The sequence below is a fragment of the Porites lutea genome, chromosome 14 (assembly GCF_958299795.1).
Source record: "Porites lutea chromosome 14, jaPorLute2.1, whole genome shotgun sequence".
Taxonomy (NCBI): Eukaryota; Metazoa; Cnidaria; class Anthozoa; order Scleractinia; family Poritidae; genus Porites; species Porites lutea.
This window is the reverse complement of record NC_133214.1, coordinates 3,776,726-3,794,935: the sequence shown is the minus strand read 5'-3', so window position 1 is coordinate 3,794,935 and position 18,210 is coordinate 3,776,726. Positions and strand designations below refer to the sequence as shown.

Here is an 18,210-nt window from a genome sequence, read left to right as displayed (position 1 = left end):
GCGCTTTTTTCTCTGGCCAAGAAAAACAATGAAATATAATAAACTTTGTTAACAGGGAACGCACCGTTTCACCCTGAAATCAGACCAAATTTTCAGGTGACTCATCAAAAGTTAGAACCACCCTAAATAATACCACAGGAAACTTCAGCATGGTCACACCATAGCATTTCATCCGCAACTCAAGTTAGAACCACCTTGTACAACATAATAAACAGCACCACAGGAGAGTACTGTTCAGTAGCTTTCATTTGAATGGTCACACCATAGGATTTCATCTACAGACTCGAAAATTAGGACTATTGGACAGGTCTAGAAATGCATTTGTAAAAGAAACGGACTCGTTTGAAGATTTCCAGGTTCAACGGTTCTTTTTCTTTTAAAAAATATTTAAACGTGTTTTCAGTAAGTTATCTTGTTCAAGTACTCAAACAAATTCAACTCTCATTTTTACTTTTTTATAATTATTTAGCAATGAAGGTTTAATTGTTCTGAAGGACACCATAAACTCCATTTGTTATGAAAAGTTATTTCAAGCAGAAAAAAAAACGCAATTCGTCCACTTGTATCATTTCATTCATTCTAAATAAAACAGAAAAGAAATTCTTTTCAAAAAAATCATTTAAGGCCGCATTCTCGCATTTTAATGTCCAATTTACGCAATTTAAAAATATTGGATGTACAATGTAGATTTAAGTGGATATGAAAACAAAAAAAGAAAAGTTAGCCAAACAACTTCAGTTCTGTCTCAAAAAATTGTAATTCAGAGGAAATGCTGTAAGCTATGAAGAAAAAATAAATAAACGTAATTAAAAAGAAAAACCAGCTATGTTCATACTAATTTCAGTGGCACTGCGAATGCCTTTTAACTGCATTTATATTAATGTCAAAAGCTATATTTTCTTGCAAGCTGGACAAACGATGCGCCTATCTGAACTTAACACGAATTTAAATTTTTAACACCGTAATGTTTTTTATGACAGATCACTGGCACAGGGAACTTTATAATAACAATAATAATAATAACAATGATAATTTATGTAACTTTACTATTCAAAATAGCGACTGCTCTACCTATTCAATAAAATTATCAGTTGCTTTGCCACCGAATGCAGTTAAGAGAATTCGACATTTATTTTTTTGTATGTCTGTCCCTTTGAATGAAAACGCCGAATTCTTGTTCGCCACCTTAGTTTTTCTTTCTGCCCCAATTTTCCCGAAAATTCTCTTCCGGCTCACCCTTTGAAGTAACATCTGATTTCAGCACTGACATTTTCCTTTTTCAAATGTCAGATGTTCGTCACCTCTCAAGGCTCTCATATGCAAACATTTCACGAATCTTGTTTGCTCCATTAAAAAAGAAAGTTGGCAAGACTTTGAATTGTTGAAACTGTCGTTCATACAAAAAGCCGGTGATAAGGTGTCACTTAAAACATGATCAAACCACGTACGTCGTTACAGGAAATTCGTATTCAAAAAAGATTTCCTTCTATGATTGTTTTAACGGATATTTTATAATTGCATTGTGATCCTGAATCGCAAAAGGAATGAAAAATCCAAGAATAAAAGTGTGAATTAATTTTTATCTCGCAGAGGGGCCCGAAATCACGCAAGATGGATGGATGCAAATGAAAAAATATCATATATACATTTAAAATTTCAGACAATGCCAATAACCATCCTTTAGGGGTTTTCATTTAAGTGCTCCGATCACATACTGACGTTTTGACCACAGAACCAAAAGTCAGAGCTGCAGAAACTCGTGCAGTTTACTGAAATGAACAACACTGCTGGAGAAATACTCCTCAAAAACGTTCATTCAAGTGGTTAGAGATAGGGATTTTTTTCGCCATGTTAATTTAGGCTAGAACTTAATAGTACAGCACATACACAGAACACTAGAAAGGTAGTGCGCGATAAGGATTTTTCTCGACAGACTCAAAAGACAGAACCAACTCAGTTGTTCAACATGATGACCAATCCCAATTCCACTAACAGCAGTTATCTCCAGAATTAGTGTCATTATTCGAATGATTAATCGCTTTGGGTGATAGCCGCATACACACGATAAAAAAGCCTTAGAACCGTACATACCTGACCTTGTGAGCGATGTTTGAATTTGGCGAAACTGAGATGCAAAGGACTGAACAATTAAAATTTTTCTGTAGCTAAGAGAACAGCGATAAAAATCAAGAAAATTCAAACACATCTTTACCTGTTAAAACAAAAGCAATGATTGATCCATTGGGAAAATGTTGAATAGTATCCACAACATTTAGATTTTTAGCGCAAGTGCAGTTGTTTTTGGAAAAACATTAAATTCCTCACTCATTCACGAGGAGACAAGAACGGTCAAATCGTTTCGACTCGCGGCGTCCCTTTTCTCAATGATGTTTCGTAACTTCGTCCAATTTGTGTAAAATGCACTCAGCGAGTGCGTAGTACAGGAAAAGAATTTACTATCCTACTTTAGACCAACCAAGTAGCAAAATATTAGTACGAGATAAACATTCATTGCGAGCAGCCGCTTATTTCATGAGCAACTAAGCCAGGCAGGGCTGAATTTCTCGTATTGCGTCGTTTGCACACTAAAGAAATCCTCTTCAGTGCAGCCAAAATGTCTTTGTTTTTCGGATATTTCTAGTTTGATAACTGTCTTAGATCGGTGCAGGCGAAAGGTGGATTTATTTTAGACTTATTTGCGTTCTCGCTTTGGAGCGATGACCAGAAAATGAATATAAACTTTTCTTGCTCTGTTCACTGCTTAGTAGACCAAAGACACTAATGAAACCATGCAAAAGAGTTTTAACTGACAGATAAGTGCCGTGTGCCTCCCTAAGGTTTAAATGTATTCTCGATGTTTTAGGCTTACGTGAGCGCCAATATTTTGGAATGGTGCCTGTAATGTTTGCCCTTTGAGTATTCTATGGCCCAATATTTGCAATTCCACTCAAATGTTGTTCATGCTATCACTCTGTGAATAATCTGAGGGTAATTTGTTCAACTTAGACATCCCGTTTTCTCAAAAGCACGAGATTTCCGTTCCATTAAACGATTGAGAAGAATTCTTTTTACATCCTAAGATACCATGGCATTTTTGTTTCAATATCTGCATATTTTAATCATTGCTCTGAATGATTCTAAAGTAGTACAGTCCTGAAGGTTTTAAAAAGACACGGTAAAAAGAGTAATTTTAATAAAACATGTATGTATTCATGCATATATAGTTACATATTAAAAACTCGACACACAGCATTACACGGGAGACTCTTGCCAAATCTTTTCCTCAATATCTAAATGGAGCAATCACCTCGAATGTTTAGATTTCAACTGATTTCTCTTGATGTTAGAAAGTACACAGTCATAAAACAGAAAGGGAGTAGATAAGACTTCATTTACTCTTTTAACTCTCGTTTTCAGGAATAAATATTTGGAGCTAACACAGGGAGATCGATCTAGTCAAATCTCCACCTTATTTTGTTATGGCGTTGAGAATTCCAACATGGCGTCCGAAAAGATCACGCGACTTTTTCATTGCTAGGAGCTTCTGCAAGTTCAAATCACTGCATCTGATTAGGTTAGAGACATAGTTTGCGCAATTCACCTCTTGGGAAGATCAGTTTATACAAGAAGAAATTAAAGCCAGAAAAGAATTCATTTAGGTTTGGTCCTTTGACAATAGTTGTCCACAAGTGTGTACATGCATTAATACAGTGTAGTATCCAATGTTTAATCCTCGAATTCGGTAGCGGAAATAGATTACAGCAACGTAAAATACGAGTTCATTTTGTACCACAGCGAGGGTATTGTTCGGATCATTAATAAACGCAATTCTTCACCAAATGTTTCCCTTTCTAAGACTGACAATTCATTATTCCGAGATTGTGTTACTTTAACAACTCTCATAGTCTACAGTAGATTTAACCTACTAACAGCAAACCAAACCGCGGCAGTTTTAAGTCAATAGAATTCAACATTTATAAGTTTATTTTTCTAACTTGTTTGAGATCGTTTTGGTGTGCATCGAGTGAAATCACAAACAGTAACTATAAACTATGTGTCACTTGGGCAAGCTGAAAAATTGACCCTTCTTCGCCCTGGTGCAGCGTTATCTTCCTGTAAGTTTTGCTGCCGGGGGTCATTAAAATTCGCGCTACCTTATCAACCGAGGCTCCGGTAAGGAATTTTGCTGCACTTTTATTAAAGTACACTTCTAAAATTGCCTGTCAGGCAATTGGAACGCCTACGTTAAGTTTAAACGACAATGCTGATAGGGTTTTGTTTTAGAAGGCATACTCTAAAGGAGAAATTGTTTTCAACCTTCAATTAGACACCTCTGAAAAACAATCAGAATTATAAACTAAATGCGAGCTTTCTTTTCTTTGAAAAAGAAAAGAAGAAAGCAATAAACATTGTTTCTTTGACTAATATCTGGCTGGAAAACAAAAGACTTGAACGAATGTCAACCCTTGAACAAACGAGCCGATTGATTTCGGAAGGTGTGTAAACGAAGACTTGGGCTGACTTTTAATTGCAACGAATTACTTTTATGCAAAAGTCTGCGAGGTTTACGTTTGACGAACGGGAGGTCACTTTAATCCCTATAAGCGACAGTTTGCTTGTCACTTTTTCCCACGCAAAAATCAATTTTACTTCTAAACAAACAAACGGTAAAAACAAAGGGTTTTTCACAGCGTCCCGATCCATCAAAAATGAACCAGATCTACCAGAGAAGACAATGCAAGTCGTTTTGATTGCAAAATGTTAACACAAAAAAGTATCGGCTCAAAACGCTTGAAAACTTAACTACAATGCACAGTTTCAACAACCAATATTCGAGAGCAAATATTTTGGTGTGGTGTTTGTGTATGTTGTGTCTGCATACAGCAAAATCCTCTTTCTGAAGGCAGTACACGCAAGATGTTTACAGCTTCTAAATATTTTGTCTAAACCTTGTAACCTTCCCTTCTTGAGAAAAACGTTTAGTCATTTGATGATCCCTTCCTAGACATGTCAGCAAAACCTTACTAATGTTTCTGTTTGTCTTTGAATATATTTTTCTGCAGATTTCTCATTTGCCTTTTACTTTAAAAGGGAAGCTTTTTTTTTTAAAAAATCAAACATGGTAAGCATGTTACTCCGCCCGAATTTCAGACCCAAATAGGTGTTGCCCCACAATGTAATATCGACTACGACTTATGCGTCAATCTACTGACTTTTCAGGAAAGCCCTCCTCGAAGTTTCTGATTATGCAAAAATGTTTTAGCCTAATAAATAAAGAAACCCCGCGTTGTCCAGAAATTCAACGGATTTTGATAAAAGGGTGACAACATATGTCAGCCCAGTTATAATGTGTTTACCAACCCAAAATAAAATTTTTCATGCAGTGGGCTTGACTTCCAACGAGTGTTTCGTGGCATTCAGTTTGAAGAGCTCGCTTAAAAAATTACTTAGTGAGGAAAAGAGGAGTGTCTTTTTTATACAAAAAAATTCATCAAGGACAAAAAGAGTGCTTCTTCCGTAAATGATACCCCGATTGTTCCTATTGTGTGTAATGTCGGAAATTGTTAAATCCGCACAAAAGTTCCCGTGACCGTAAAAGAAAACTCTGTCGCGTTTCGTAATCACAGATAAATTTGCGTTTGTAAGGTTTAAAGTGTTTTTTCTTGTACGTATTATTGGAGATGTCATTCGAAGAAAGAAGCGATAATCTAAACACGTCGGTGTTTCTCGCTTAGCAGTTAATATTGGCTAATTTCACTTGTTTTCAGTTCTACTTTCCTCAGTTTCTCTGCCTAACGACGGATTGATTACAACGAAGGCGAGAGAAAAGGTTTGGCTACCAGAGAGCTAAACTTAAGTTAGATCTTGATCCATTCTATGACGTTTCCCATTAGTAACGTCAAAGGCCGTTTCTGCAAATTAATTGACAGAAAGCGTCTTTTGTGTAGCGAATTTACCAGCAATCTAAACATCACCGCGAATATTACGCCCTGATTTAAGGGCTTTTGAAAGAGTATAATGGAACAATTTTGTAATTAAAACCGACCTAACACGTATATACAACAAAAGAAATTACAAACGACTGTTTTGGCAGGCGAAGACGTCGTAACATTTCATACTTTTGAAGAACGAACCTCGCTTTTGGTGATTGCGGGGTCCGCTATATTTTGAGTTTATACGTGACTCAGCGGCATCCTCGTCCTGGCTATGCCTACGGCTAAATTGGAATGCAACTTGAAAAAATAATTTAAAAAAACATGGAACAACCAAAGACAGTGAAATAAATTGTGGTTTATTACAACTTTATTACTTCAACCTTTTGTTTAGAGCGATGGGATTAGTGTTGTAAAGATAATTTTGCAAAACAAAGCGACCAACATGTCAAAAACAAACCCTATAAGTTTGAAAAACAATTGCTAGGCTTAAGCTAGCTTACTCTCTTTTCTCTGGCTTTTTTAACGTGGGAACTGGGGTAGTCTTAAAGCTCATCAGGCGCAGGAAATGAAAAATAACATCTCTCTTTTTGCGCCGACTTGCAAATTAGTTAAGTGGTGGACTAAAGTCTGCAAAGCACACTTCCAGCTGCATATTGGAAAATATTCTGTTGTTGCTAAGATTTACCCATGTACTTGTAAAGAAAGAACATTTGAAGAAGCATCGGAAAAAAAGACCCAAAACATTTAAACAGAATAAAGTGCAAAGATAAATCATTAATTAGCCTTTCCGTAATTTGAAAATGCCCCTTTATCTAGTGTATTTCTAAATTGTAGGCCTTACTATGAATGAAACCTTAAACTTAAGGTTGATTTAACATTAAAAATAAACGTCTTTCTAGCACCTTATCTTATGCTAGGCGTTTTTCAATAAAACAGAAAATTTGTAATTTAGCTTAACTGATAAACGTCTGTCTATTCTACCATTCAATGGCAAACCTTTTACGAACGTCCCAAATAACAAAAGACGAACCACTTTAGAGGGCGGGAAAAGATGAGATCGGTTTACACATTCGCTTCCTGGAGCTATTAGTCAATCTCTTTTTGAATATGTTTTCGTGGAGATACGGCAGTTTAAAATGCGCTCGCTTTTTCCTTGGAGTGCCTCATCCGATTAGTTTTGACATTTCACTATCAAACGTAAAAGCAATTGGATTATTTTGGCGTACAAGGGTAACGTGACACTCCAGAAATAAGGGAAATTTGAAGCAATAAAGAGAGATTATCACCCTTTTCCTTGATAGAAACTAAGTCTCTTTTCCTTGTTTTACGGCGCAGTTTAAATTGCGTATTTTGTGTGCTTAGCGACTGTGATTAGTGAATAATTTTCCTCCGACTCCTATCCCACTATTATCACGGGCTTCTAGTCGTTTTTGAGGCGTAGAGTTTACAACAGGACAACAGTCCCAATTAGGAAAAATATTTAGTGAAATTTTAGTGTTGCATGTCAAGAGGTACATTTAACGTCTTCCCGGCTGGCCATCTAATTTGAAAGTCCTTCCGTTGCGATGCCATATCTCATCTTCAATAAATTTGGCTTGTAAGACAGATTAAAATGTTTAAACTATTCTAATTGTGTTCGGAAATTAGTTTTTGGCCCGAGAAGACTTTATAACTTCTTTTAGTGTAATAATGGCATGAAAAAACGCAAACATGGCCCAGCTTATTCTCCTAATAATATGAGCGGCCCGTTCTTGATATTCATTCATTAAAACTTCCTTCACCGTTTTTCAGTTTGCTAAGCGAGTTGGTTTATTGCTGCAACTTGATGTCGTTTTTACGCCTATTTTTCTTCGATTTTTGCTTTATTTCCATTTTCTTCTGCATTAGAGGGACAATACTCTTACGTAATGCTTCTAGAAAAATTAAATTTAAATACGCTTTTTCTTCTCTCTGTGTCTTGCCCGGAAATATTTTATCTTAGTTCTTGCAAACTTATTCAAAGGTTATTATCAATGTCACTTTTTAAGCTGATGGTTCATGTCATTTCAAGTCTGCCTCAAACTAGAAATATCGAGGTAAATCTTATCTAGCGCTGGCATTAACGTAATCCCTCTGCAAACGAAAGCCAGTCATTTTTTTTCGAGACAGGTGCGTGCTAAATGGTTTAGAAAAGTGAACATCGAGGTGCGAACACCTCGGCAAATAAGCCGTGTAATTGAAAATAAAATTAAAGAAAAACGAATTTTCCATCACTCGATGCCAAACACACAAATTAAAATTGCCATTTCTAGAAAAGTATTATGTGTACCTAAATAAATTGATCTTGAAAGTCAATAAAAATAAATTATAAAAACATCGCGGCATAGTATTAGAGTAAGGAAAAAACAAGATCTTTTCTCTTTCCTGTTTTTTTTGCCTCATTCATTTGTGAATAAAAAGAAATCGCCAAATAACTTCTGCTTCTTATGGTGGGAAAGCACAACTGAAACAGATCCTCTTGTGAGTTTATTGTATTTCTTCTCACTGGCAATGTGCCCTTTTAATTTTGAAACTGTCAGAAAAGCCGCAAATCTTTTTATCAAACTTTTAAGTATTATTTTGCAGGCAACTTCACAAATCACCTCAGTCGCAGATTCTCAATCTGTCCAAGACTGGTCTGCGTTTGGGCCGCTACGATAACCAGTCGTTTTCTATCTCTTACAAAGAAAGTTCCAAACAACGCCCAACAGTTAGCTTACAAATTGGCTCTGTGCTTCTGCAATCACGTTATGTCAAGGGGGATTGGGGGGGGGGGGGGGGGAGGCGTCTCTAGCACACATAAAACAAATTCGTTAAATAGCTAACATGTTTACTCGACTACTTTCCTTCTTTCGTTCGTTTTCTGTGAGACTATAAACGACCCCAGAACAAACATCCTTAAGCAAATCTTTGTCTCAGAAAGCAAAGAAAATTTTTTACGTCTTCTTTGCTTTAAATTCCGCTTGAGAATCTTGAAAGTGTTAACTATACACACCGCTGTAACTCTTTTATTTTATCTGTCTGTAAGTTTCAGGAGCCGGCAAGATACAAAAGAAAATCCCCATTTTTCTTTGCGAAATTTTGAACATAAAAAGGTAACAGGATAAAAAAAAAAGACGGTTTCAAATATTGTCACACAGCAGAATTTCGTCCACTTATAGACTCAAAAGATGGAACAATATTAAAAGTGCCATTATTGATTCAGACACGCCCGAATTCAGGTACATTTTAACGTTCTTCTTGGTGGCTTCCAAGGTTGAAGGATATCAAGTTCCGACCAACTTTTAGCGGTAAACAGTGCATTTGCTCCTTTAATTGAAAAGTTGCGGTAGACGTAAGATTTAAGCAATTACTTTCAGCTAGTTTCGAGGAAGCTACTCATATTTTCAAGTCGAACAGAAGGGAAGGAGTGTTCGAACATTTCCCTTCTTCTCTCATTGTTGCAGAGCGCAGATATCTGTAATATAGCTCTAACTTTTAAATCAGTGAACAAAATACTTATTTGTAACCATTTAAATGAATGCTGTTGAGCAGTACTCTCCTGTGGTACTGTTTATTATGCTGTACAAGGTGATTCTAACTTTTGAGTCTGTGGCTGAAATCCTATGGTGTAACCATTCAAATGAAAGCTACTGAGCAGTACTTTCCTGTGGTACTGTTTATTATGCTGTACAAGGTGATTCTAACTTTTGAGTCTGTGGCTGAAATCCTATGGTGTAATAACCATTCAAATGAAAGCTACTGAGCAGTACTCTCCTGTGGTACTGTTTATTATGCTGTACAAGTTGATTCTGACCTTTGAATCTGTGAATGAAATACTGTAGTGTGACCATTCAAGTTCAAGGTTTCTCCAACTTTTGAGTTTCGAAAAAAACTTGATACTACCATTCAACCTCTAGATCAGACCTTCCTCATGGCACCATTTGTTGTTCGGCATTATTTTGGAATTTTTTTTAATCTTCTTTTTTGGCCAAGTCCAGGAGCGAAATAACATCATGTAACTATCAGCCTGGAAACTTGAGACATGCAGGGGATACATAGAAACCAATACAATTTAAAACTTCACTTTTGCGTGATGCTTAGTGGTTGAATGCCACCCCGTCAAAGCAATGTCAAAGGAGTCATATTCAATTAAACGCTCAATGGCCGGAACATCTGCCACGATTTCTGGTTGACTTCGTATAATCTTTTTTGTTGTTGTCAGTTGCGTGAAATACAGGAAATATTCCATCGAAAATCTACAAAGTTTCGGGCTTAGTGTCTTCAGTTCTGATTATAATTCAGGGAAAACAAATGACTTTCTCCAAAATAGACTGAATCTTTATAAAAATAACACAACATAGTTTGTATTGCCGACAAAAAAGCTGTTTTCTGGTTCGACAACTGAGAATTCCATCCCCAAAATTTTCTTTGCACGAGCCGTCTTCTTTACACTTGACGGCGGCGAACTCAAATAATTGATTGACCAAAGGCTTTAAAAAACAAATTCAAACACAAGCTGACCTTGCTTGTTAAGCGAGAAAATATTTTCCTAACTATTTATCGAGGAGAAATTTGAGTCAACTGTTTCACGTTTCACTATTTGTATTTGAGAGGTTAACTCGACAGAATACAACTGAGTTTAAAGTACTTTATACTCGCGCACAAATGCTTTATTTGGCTTTCCCATATGTCGAGGTCACACAGGTTTTTTGATGGTTGAAAAAAGAAGACGCAATTGGAGAAAATGGGGGAAATCAATTCGTAAAATAATTATTATGACAGGATGCGTTACAGTAAAATTCCGCTTTCGAAGAATTTTTTTTTTTAACGAAAAACGTTTAGGTCTGAAAGCGGGATGTCCAAAAATTAAAACTACTGTAAACATCGAGAAATGATATGGCTTGAATTGGGGAAACAAGCGGTGCTTTAAACGAAACTGTAGAATTTCTAGCCCTAGAAGGAAGGTTGTCAAAAGACCGCCCGTATATTGGAAAGGCTCGGGAAATTTGTACTGTTAACTTGGAAAAAATTTTTCTTCGAAATAGCCTCTGAAGCACATGCAAATCACCATCAAATAAAGGCGGATTGCTTTTCAACGAGGCAATGGCTTAAGCCTTTATTAAACTTTGCTATTTTAATCTTATGAAGTTGACATATGGATTACACTGGATAAAAATTTCTCTAACTCCAGTCGAATAGCAATAATCGGCATCGATCGCCGAGCTTCTAACGCGAGATGTGTGGAAAGATGGAACACTTAGCTTCGAAACGAGTTAATGTGATTAACTTTTACGAATCCATTTTTAACTATAATAATGCTTAAAACTTAAAAACTGTTGATTGCGATGCCAAGAAAATTTCTGCTCTTTGTCAGATTACTTCAATGCTGAAGTTTAAAATCATACTTGCTAAACTGGTCCTCTCTAATAGTGAATACATTCCCTGCATGGTAAAAATCCTTAGAACCAACAGAAGCAAATTGTCAAAACCTCTGACTCTCTGAATCCACACTGATGCAAACGCAACTTGCTCCTTCTCTTACAACTTCAAATGGATCTAAGGTCTGCAACAGAACAAGATTAAGCAAAACTGTCAAGCTCCCGGCTTTCGAGTCATCAAGCAAAACAAAAAATAACCTTGGTATCTATGAACATAATTATATGGGTAAGAGAAAATGATTAGTTTTATGTACTGAGAAACACTGATGTTTTCTTTCACTTTCGACTGCGGCTCAAATCAACTGTAAAACTGCAAATTTCTTTTTAGTAAAAACCTTAGAATATTAGGAATGTCAGGAACCATGCAAAATGGTCACACCTTGGTCAAAAGTTACAGTGGAATAGATCTCACTTAACTTACTCTAGCAACGTAAGGATTATGAGTAACATTTACTTCTCAGTTCAACATGATGCTAGAAAGTGACTCATTTGAGGCTTTTTCTTCCGAATCTTGTTATACATGGTTGCCAAGCGAGTTTTAATCCCCTTAAAGCTTCAACAAACACAAGCAATATGAACAAGGTTTGATAGCTTGTTTCTCAAACATCCCACACTAAGACAAATGAGAGATATTTTTAAGTTCCTGAATTACAAATGACTGTAACTTTCCATCACAGTCAGCTTTTGCCTAACCATAAGTGAAGAAATATAGGGGTTTAACCCCATTGGAAACTGAATTCAGCTTGAACATAGCCGAGATAAAGAATTAGAAAACATACCCTTTCAAGACACTATGCAAACATGTCACTCTCGTGGAAAGGGTTCTTTCTTTTGAAAGACAAAAAGTTATGTTCCTGTTTTATTAAAATATCGCTCGAGCTCGCTTTTGAAATCACCGAAGGTTATTCTTAACAGGTCTCTTCTCTAGTAATGGTAAAATTAAAATACCACTCAGTAAAAAAAGCCATGGCCGCAATGCAGCAGTTGGATGGGAATAGGAAATTGCGATTTTACGGTGACAGCTGGAAAAACATTGTAATGCTTTCGAGACATCTTCTCAGATCATAATGTTTTTAAAATTAAAACTCAAAATTTCCTTCGCTATGTCAATTTTGAGGTAGCTGTATACGTTTTTGTATCACAAAATAGTAATCCATCAGAACAACTACGGACTTGACGCGTTAAATAAAAATGTTCCGATCTCTACTCCACATGCTTTTTAGTGCCCTGAATAGGTTACCGCCCTAAAAAATTGCACATGTTGCCCGCAAACCTTTTAGCTAATCGCGCAAAGAAGGAACATAGTTTTAAAGAATATATTTTGTCAGGAATGTATTTCTTTATTTTCTTTTACCCTTCTCTTGGCTAGACTTTGTTTGGTGATATTTGAACGCTGTCATCGTTAGCAATTGTAGTACGGAGTGTTCAAACAAGACATGTTCGGCCATGTTTATTTATTTGCCACATAAATAATTACTACCCTTCTTCAACGCACAAATGAGGTTTTCCAAACTTCAAAACATAATATTCCTTCAAAATATTTCCCACAAGGTATGAAGATTGCAAGCTCACGAAATGACAAATTCGGTTTTTATTTTGGTAGAGCTAACGCCCAACTAAGCAACGCTCATATAGTTTTTGCTTAATAATTTTTATCAATTTTGCCAACATCAGACTACGAACTTCCAGCTCCTTGCGAGATTTAGACCAAGTTTTGAACATCAGCTTTAACTATCAAAATTCGAATAAACACTTAAGATACAAACCCTTCCCGTAGACGTAAAAGAAAATGGAAAGAGATGGAATAAATCTGGAGGTGAAGGCTCTTAAGCAATTAGTTGATGTAACATGACAAATCTTGTTAAAAGCAATAGAGAATTCAGGCTAATTTTTCCAGAGCTTGCATTCAATGCAAGGTAAAATAACTGGGCCAAAATTTCGCTTTTTAAGATTATCACGAAGTTAAGGCTACAACAAGTGTCTTCGAATTTAACAAAAACAATAAAGCGATAAAATCGAGCCTCCAAGAATCCCTTTAATTTTTCACTATCCAGTTTTTCTTTGAAACTAATATTTCATTGAAAGCTGAGATTTCTCGGGCAACAAATGGATCTATTTCATAGACAACAAAGTTTATGAGATTAACTTTGGTTAGTTTTCATACCGTAATGACATGGCCCACATCACTTGATAAATATCGACATAACCATTTCTCTTACCAGGGCTTTTAAGATCTTTTGTCCAACATTTAGCCACGTGTAAGAACGGCAGCCATAACTACAACAGTATCAATTTCAACGCAGCTCGAGTTCTCTTCAAAGAACGATAAAGTCCTCTCTCATCCAACCTCTAAACCACAGAGAAAAAAGAAACAACATATTAGAAACCTTAAATGTTTCAAGGCTTTTGAAGAGGTTAAGTTGAGGCGTTTCTTTGCGACCCATTAACTTTAAGTCGATCTGAAAGAGCGGAAATTTCTCAGTCGCCCTCATCATTTGAATAAAACAAAAGCGGGCCGGGCGCTTCTCGGCTTCATAGTGGCACAACACACAAGGAGCATTTATACTTCAGCTTAACCGAGTTGTGTACTTATCGGTATTTTCGTTCAGTTGAATGTAAAGCAAGCAAATATTTATCTCATCAAGTAGAGTCAGTTTGCCTCGCATTGTAAACTGCTCTTCTCGGCCAGTACTGTGTCTGTTTACTAGCAAGAGAAAATATTGAAGAACATTGCTAGTTAAACATGACAGAAAGCAATAGCCACCAACACTCCACGTTTGGAAACACTAACCTCCTAAACCTTATAGAATCTCTATAAATTTTAAACAAACTTGACTGTTTTATTTTCAGTGTTCAAACTCTTTCTTATTTCGCTCGAAACTACTGAAATATTCCTTGGCGTTTTCGTCGTCGGCGACAAGAAAAATCGTGGTTTGCTGTTATCACAAATATTTCTGATAACTCGAGGACCTCGATGACAGCGGTCACGCTGTTTAACAGACCGCATCGTTAAGTTTGCAAAACCACTCCTTTCCTAATGCAGCTATTTCCTCAGTTCATTTTCTAAACTTCCTTCCTGGCTGATAGGTAATCTTTTGGAAATGAAACATGAGCGAAACGACATATGCTAGGGAAGGGGTTTTTGAGGTTTGGCATCACGCATATTTTTTCAGGTTAGAAAGCTAAACAAGCTTTTGACCTTAACAAAAATACGTTTCATCGCAATGCGGTGGGAAGCGCGCGGAGAGCAAGGCCGGCTTGGTTTGTTCAATATGGGTGGCCGCGAGTTGTTTGCTCACCGTAAAGCGATTAATAATCATGTACTCGTCCTAAATTCAAGCTAGGCGCGTGCCTAGGAAATATTCTAGGAAAATATCGACTTAGTTTCGGGTTTCGTGTACTGAAGAACCTCTTGAGCAAGACAACAAAACATAGATTTCATTACCGGATGAATTTACACGCCTATTTCGCGAGCCAAACTTAGTGGATGACCTCGTAAGCATCTTGGAGCCATCTACAAAAGTAATCTATCTAAACGCATCCTTGATGAAAGGCAACCGGCATCTAACGTCAGTGTCCCGGGTTTGCAGTAAGTCGCGTCCCCAATAAAATACGTCAGACAAATTCAGATAAGATCGGAGTGGAAGGGTAGCCGAGTAAATTGACGGTACCAGCTCCCATTTTAGTTCTAGAAAGCAGATACTTTATCACTAAGCAGCTTTACAGATGTTTTAACTGCCATACTTTCGAGTTCTTCGGGAGTTTCTGGCAGAACTTGAATGCGGTATATACGCTGAATTTTCTCAGTGAAAATACTTTTTTTAAAATCCTCACTGGCCCTCTATTCTTAAGAAAGTACATTAACTAATGAAATTCAAGATAGAAGCCTGTAAAATTATCAAGATATGTATTTTTGTCTTGTATCGTCCATTTGCGACTTATATTGCAGTTCAGTAAAACTGAAGACGATGTATTTTAGAAAAAACGATTTGTAAACCAAGAGAAATTAAGGCGAGTTAATAAAATTCAAGAGGAGGCTCATGGTATCAAAAATGCATCCCGCCACGACTGAAAATGTCCCGCTTTGCATCCAACTCTTGAGCATTCCTTTCGGTTATTTTTAAGTTTTCTTAATATAAAATAACCTAATTTAATCCGCAACTTTCCTAGCCCTACACCGTACAAATTCAAGGGGATTTAAATAGGGAAATGAGTTTCTTCTTGTACCGATTTCTAGCAAAGTTAAATACATAAACCCGCCAATAAACATAACAATTTGAATGTTTTTACTTGAAGGGTAGAGGCAGTTGTAAGAGATGAGTGTGTGCTCTGTTAACATACCATGGAGAAAAATTTGCTTGAATTATTTTACTGGCAGAGGCAGTTGTATATCGAGCCATGAATGAAATTAAAACTTCTGAGTCTATGTGGCGCAAAATGCTATACCGTGGTGTTACCATTCAAATGAAACCTCAACAGTAGTACTTCCACATGGTGCTAATAATTTCTTCGAGTTTTAGAAAATGAAATTATGAGTTTTTTATGGGCACTCCGGCCTGAACTACAGTGAAAGAGTTAAACAAAAAAATAACCTGATGGCTACAACTTTGGATCTAACGTGCGTCCCGTAATTATAGCTCATGGACCCTAATATATGTAGAACAAAAGACCATTGTTCCCAAATCAACATACAAACATTGCTTCTTCCCGACATTTTCAAATTCGATTGAATTCCTTTAAAACTAAGAGCAAAATGCCGCCTCGCTAGGGTTGGTGTGACTTGCTTCATTAAAAGATTTCGGAGCCTTTGATAACCGGTTGCGAAATAAAGCGATTTTAAATTAGTCGCAACAGTAAAAATCATCCGAAACTCTCTTAAAGTTCTCTCCCCTCGTAAAACGCCTGAGGCGAATATTTGTAGCGGATTTCTTGGTAACTTTGAACGAAATTCACTCAGTTAGATGCGTTTTTCATTTAAGTAAAAGGCGGTCAGTGCTACAATCGCTCAATAGCATCTTCCGGATTTACTGAACGTTCATTTTGCCGACCTTAGGTGATAAATATATTATATAGTTAATGATGCTGCGATTTCTTTCCCCTTTCTCTTTCCTTGAACAATGCTTGGAAACTTCTTTGTAACCGAGAGGCAAGTCTGACACGGAACTTATTTCATGGTGTGTGACAAAACACGATATACATCGCAAGGTGGGACAATATAAATCAATCTTAAAAAGCACGCAATATTAAAACGTACCTGAACATGTGTGTTGTTGTCTGTAGATCTGAAGCGGGAGCTTTCTGGACGATTAAAGTTAATCGTTCCACCAGTGTAAAACGAATCATTTCGGCAGTGTTTTAAGCAGAGCTACTTAACGAATATCACGCGGCTTTCTTGCGGCTGAATTATTCAAATCAAGAGCATATCCGCGGTGATCAAAATGTCACCTAATCAAGACGCTGAGGCCGAGGAAATTTACGGGCGAATGTGAATTCAAATGAACGGCTGACTGATGTATCTACGTTGTGGTTCATTGACGAGTGTCCGCTCAGAAATAATCCGCTTACGTGACGAAACAAACGAAACAAACAGCTTAACAGCGGCTAAAAGTAGCCACGAAAACGGTTAAAAACATGAATAAAATCGAGCCCGACATTGCACTGGGGTAAGATCTGAGGAACGTCCGAAACACAGAAACAATAGAGACCGTGATTACAATAAAAGAGGCACTAACATGATGCTGTGACTAAAAAGCGTTCACCGCCTCACGAGAACTCAAAAGGTTACACCGCACTTTCCCACGGAAATTTCGCTCCCGCTTGAAACAACAACTGAATTTGAAGCAGATATTATTGTTACCTGAAATCGGCATCCACTGTTCTAGCCTTCTTGAAAGCACCACGCGGCAGTTATAGCTGATGGTTTAGCCAAAATTCTCGCCGTCATCCCGACAACGGCGCTCCGCACAGCGCCTCGTGAGCTATACGTTGTCATCAATCATTCAATGATTTTTTGTACCAATAATGTATAGCTTTCTGTGTATATAGGGCACTGTTTAAACTAACATCAGCCAACTTTGAGCTGTTAAGAACCCTTTCAAGAAATTTGATCCTCCAAAAGAGCATGCACTTCTTCAAACATAAGTTTTAAAAGTTTACGAAAGATCACCCCTTTGACTGCTATAGCTATTCATTCGATGTTTGACTGTTTTGAAAGTTAGTTGCAGGGTAGCTGGCCTGACATGCGGGGCAAAGCAAACGGACATTGGAAGTGACCCTAATCTATCATCGCATCATTGAAAAGTAAACTTACTATGGAGTTTTTCTAAGAATTCAATTTCTCTCAGATCGTTTCTTTTCCAAGCGAAAGAGGAAAAGGAAAACGAACGGCTGAAAATTAGAGAAAGGGATGGCAGATGCGTATTTTTTCAAAGGGACCGCTTGTCTTTCGGCGAACGGTTTTGACACCTTTACTACCTGTTTCTATCCAGGAAAAAGTCTCTCAAATTCGATTACTGCTTGTAAAGTAGTTTTCGCACGTCGTAATGGAACTGCCACTGGTGTATTTGCAACCTGACCGCAAACAGGGCACGTTTCTACCAAGGCGCGTACGAATACCGATAGGTTTGCTACGCGTCAATCTCTACAAGTTTATAACTCACTTTGCCAAGTATTTGTCAAAGCTGTTGCGACGAATGTCGTCCTGTTGATTACGTTTAATTAAAAAGAGGTTGCATCTGAAAGCTGAGGGCTCGTTCACCCTGCCAGCCGATAAATAATTAATTTGACTACGTTTCTCAACTACCCCAAGGTTTTATTTTACATGGGAGCGACACAAG

General features: G+C 37.1%; 1 long non-coding RNA gene across 1 annotated transcript; it reads right to left on the bottom strand.

The window, feature by feature from the left end:
• Window positions 1–11,021: 11,021 nt before the first annotated feature.
• LOC140924164 (uncharacterized) lies at window positions 11,022–17,525 on the bottom strand. The gene is made up of 3 exons (XR_012164203.1): window positions 17,232–17,525; window positions 13,594–13,723; window positions 11,022–11,499 (listed from the first exon to the last, which is right to left on the bottom strand). It is a non-coding gene; the product is annotated as an uncharacterized lncRNA (long non-coding RNA).
• Between the last annotated feature and the right edge of the window lie 685 nt (window positions 17,526–18,210).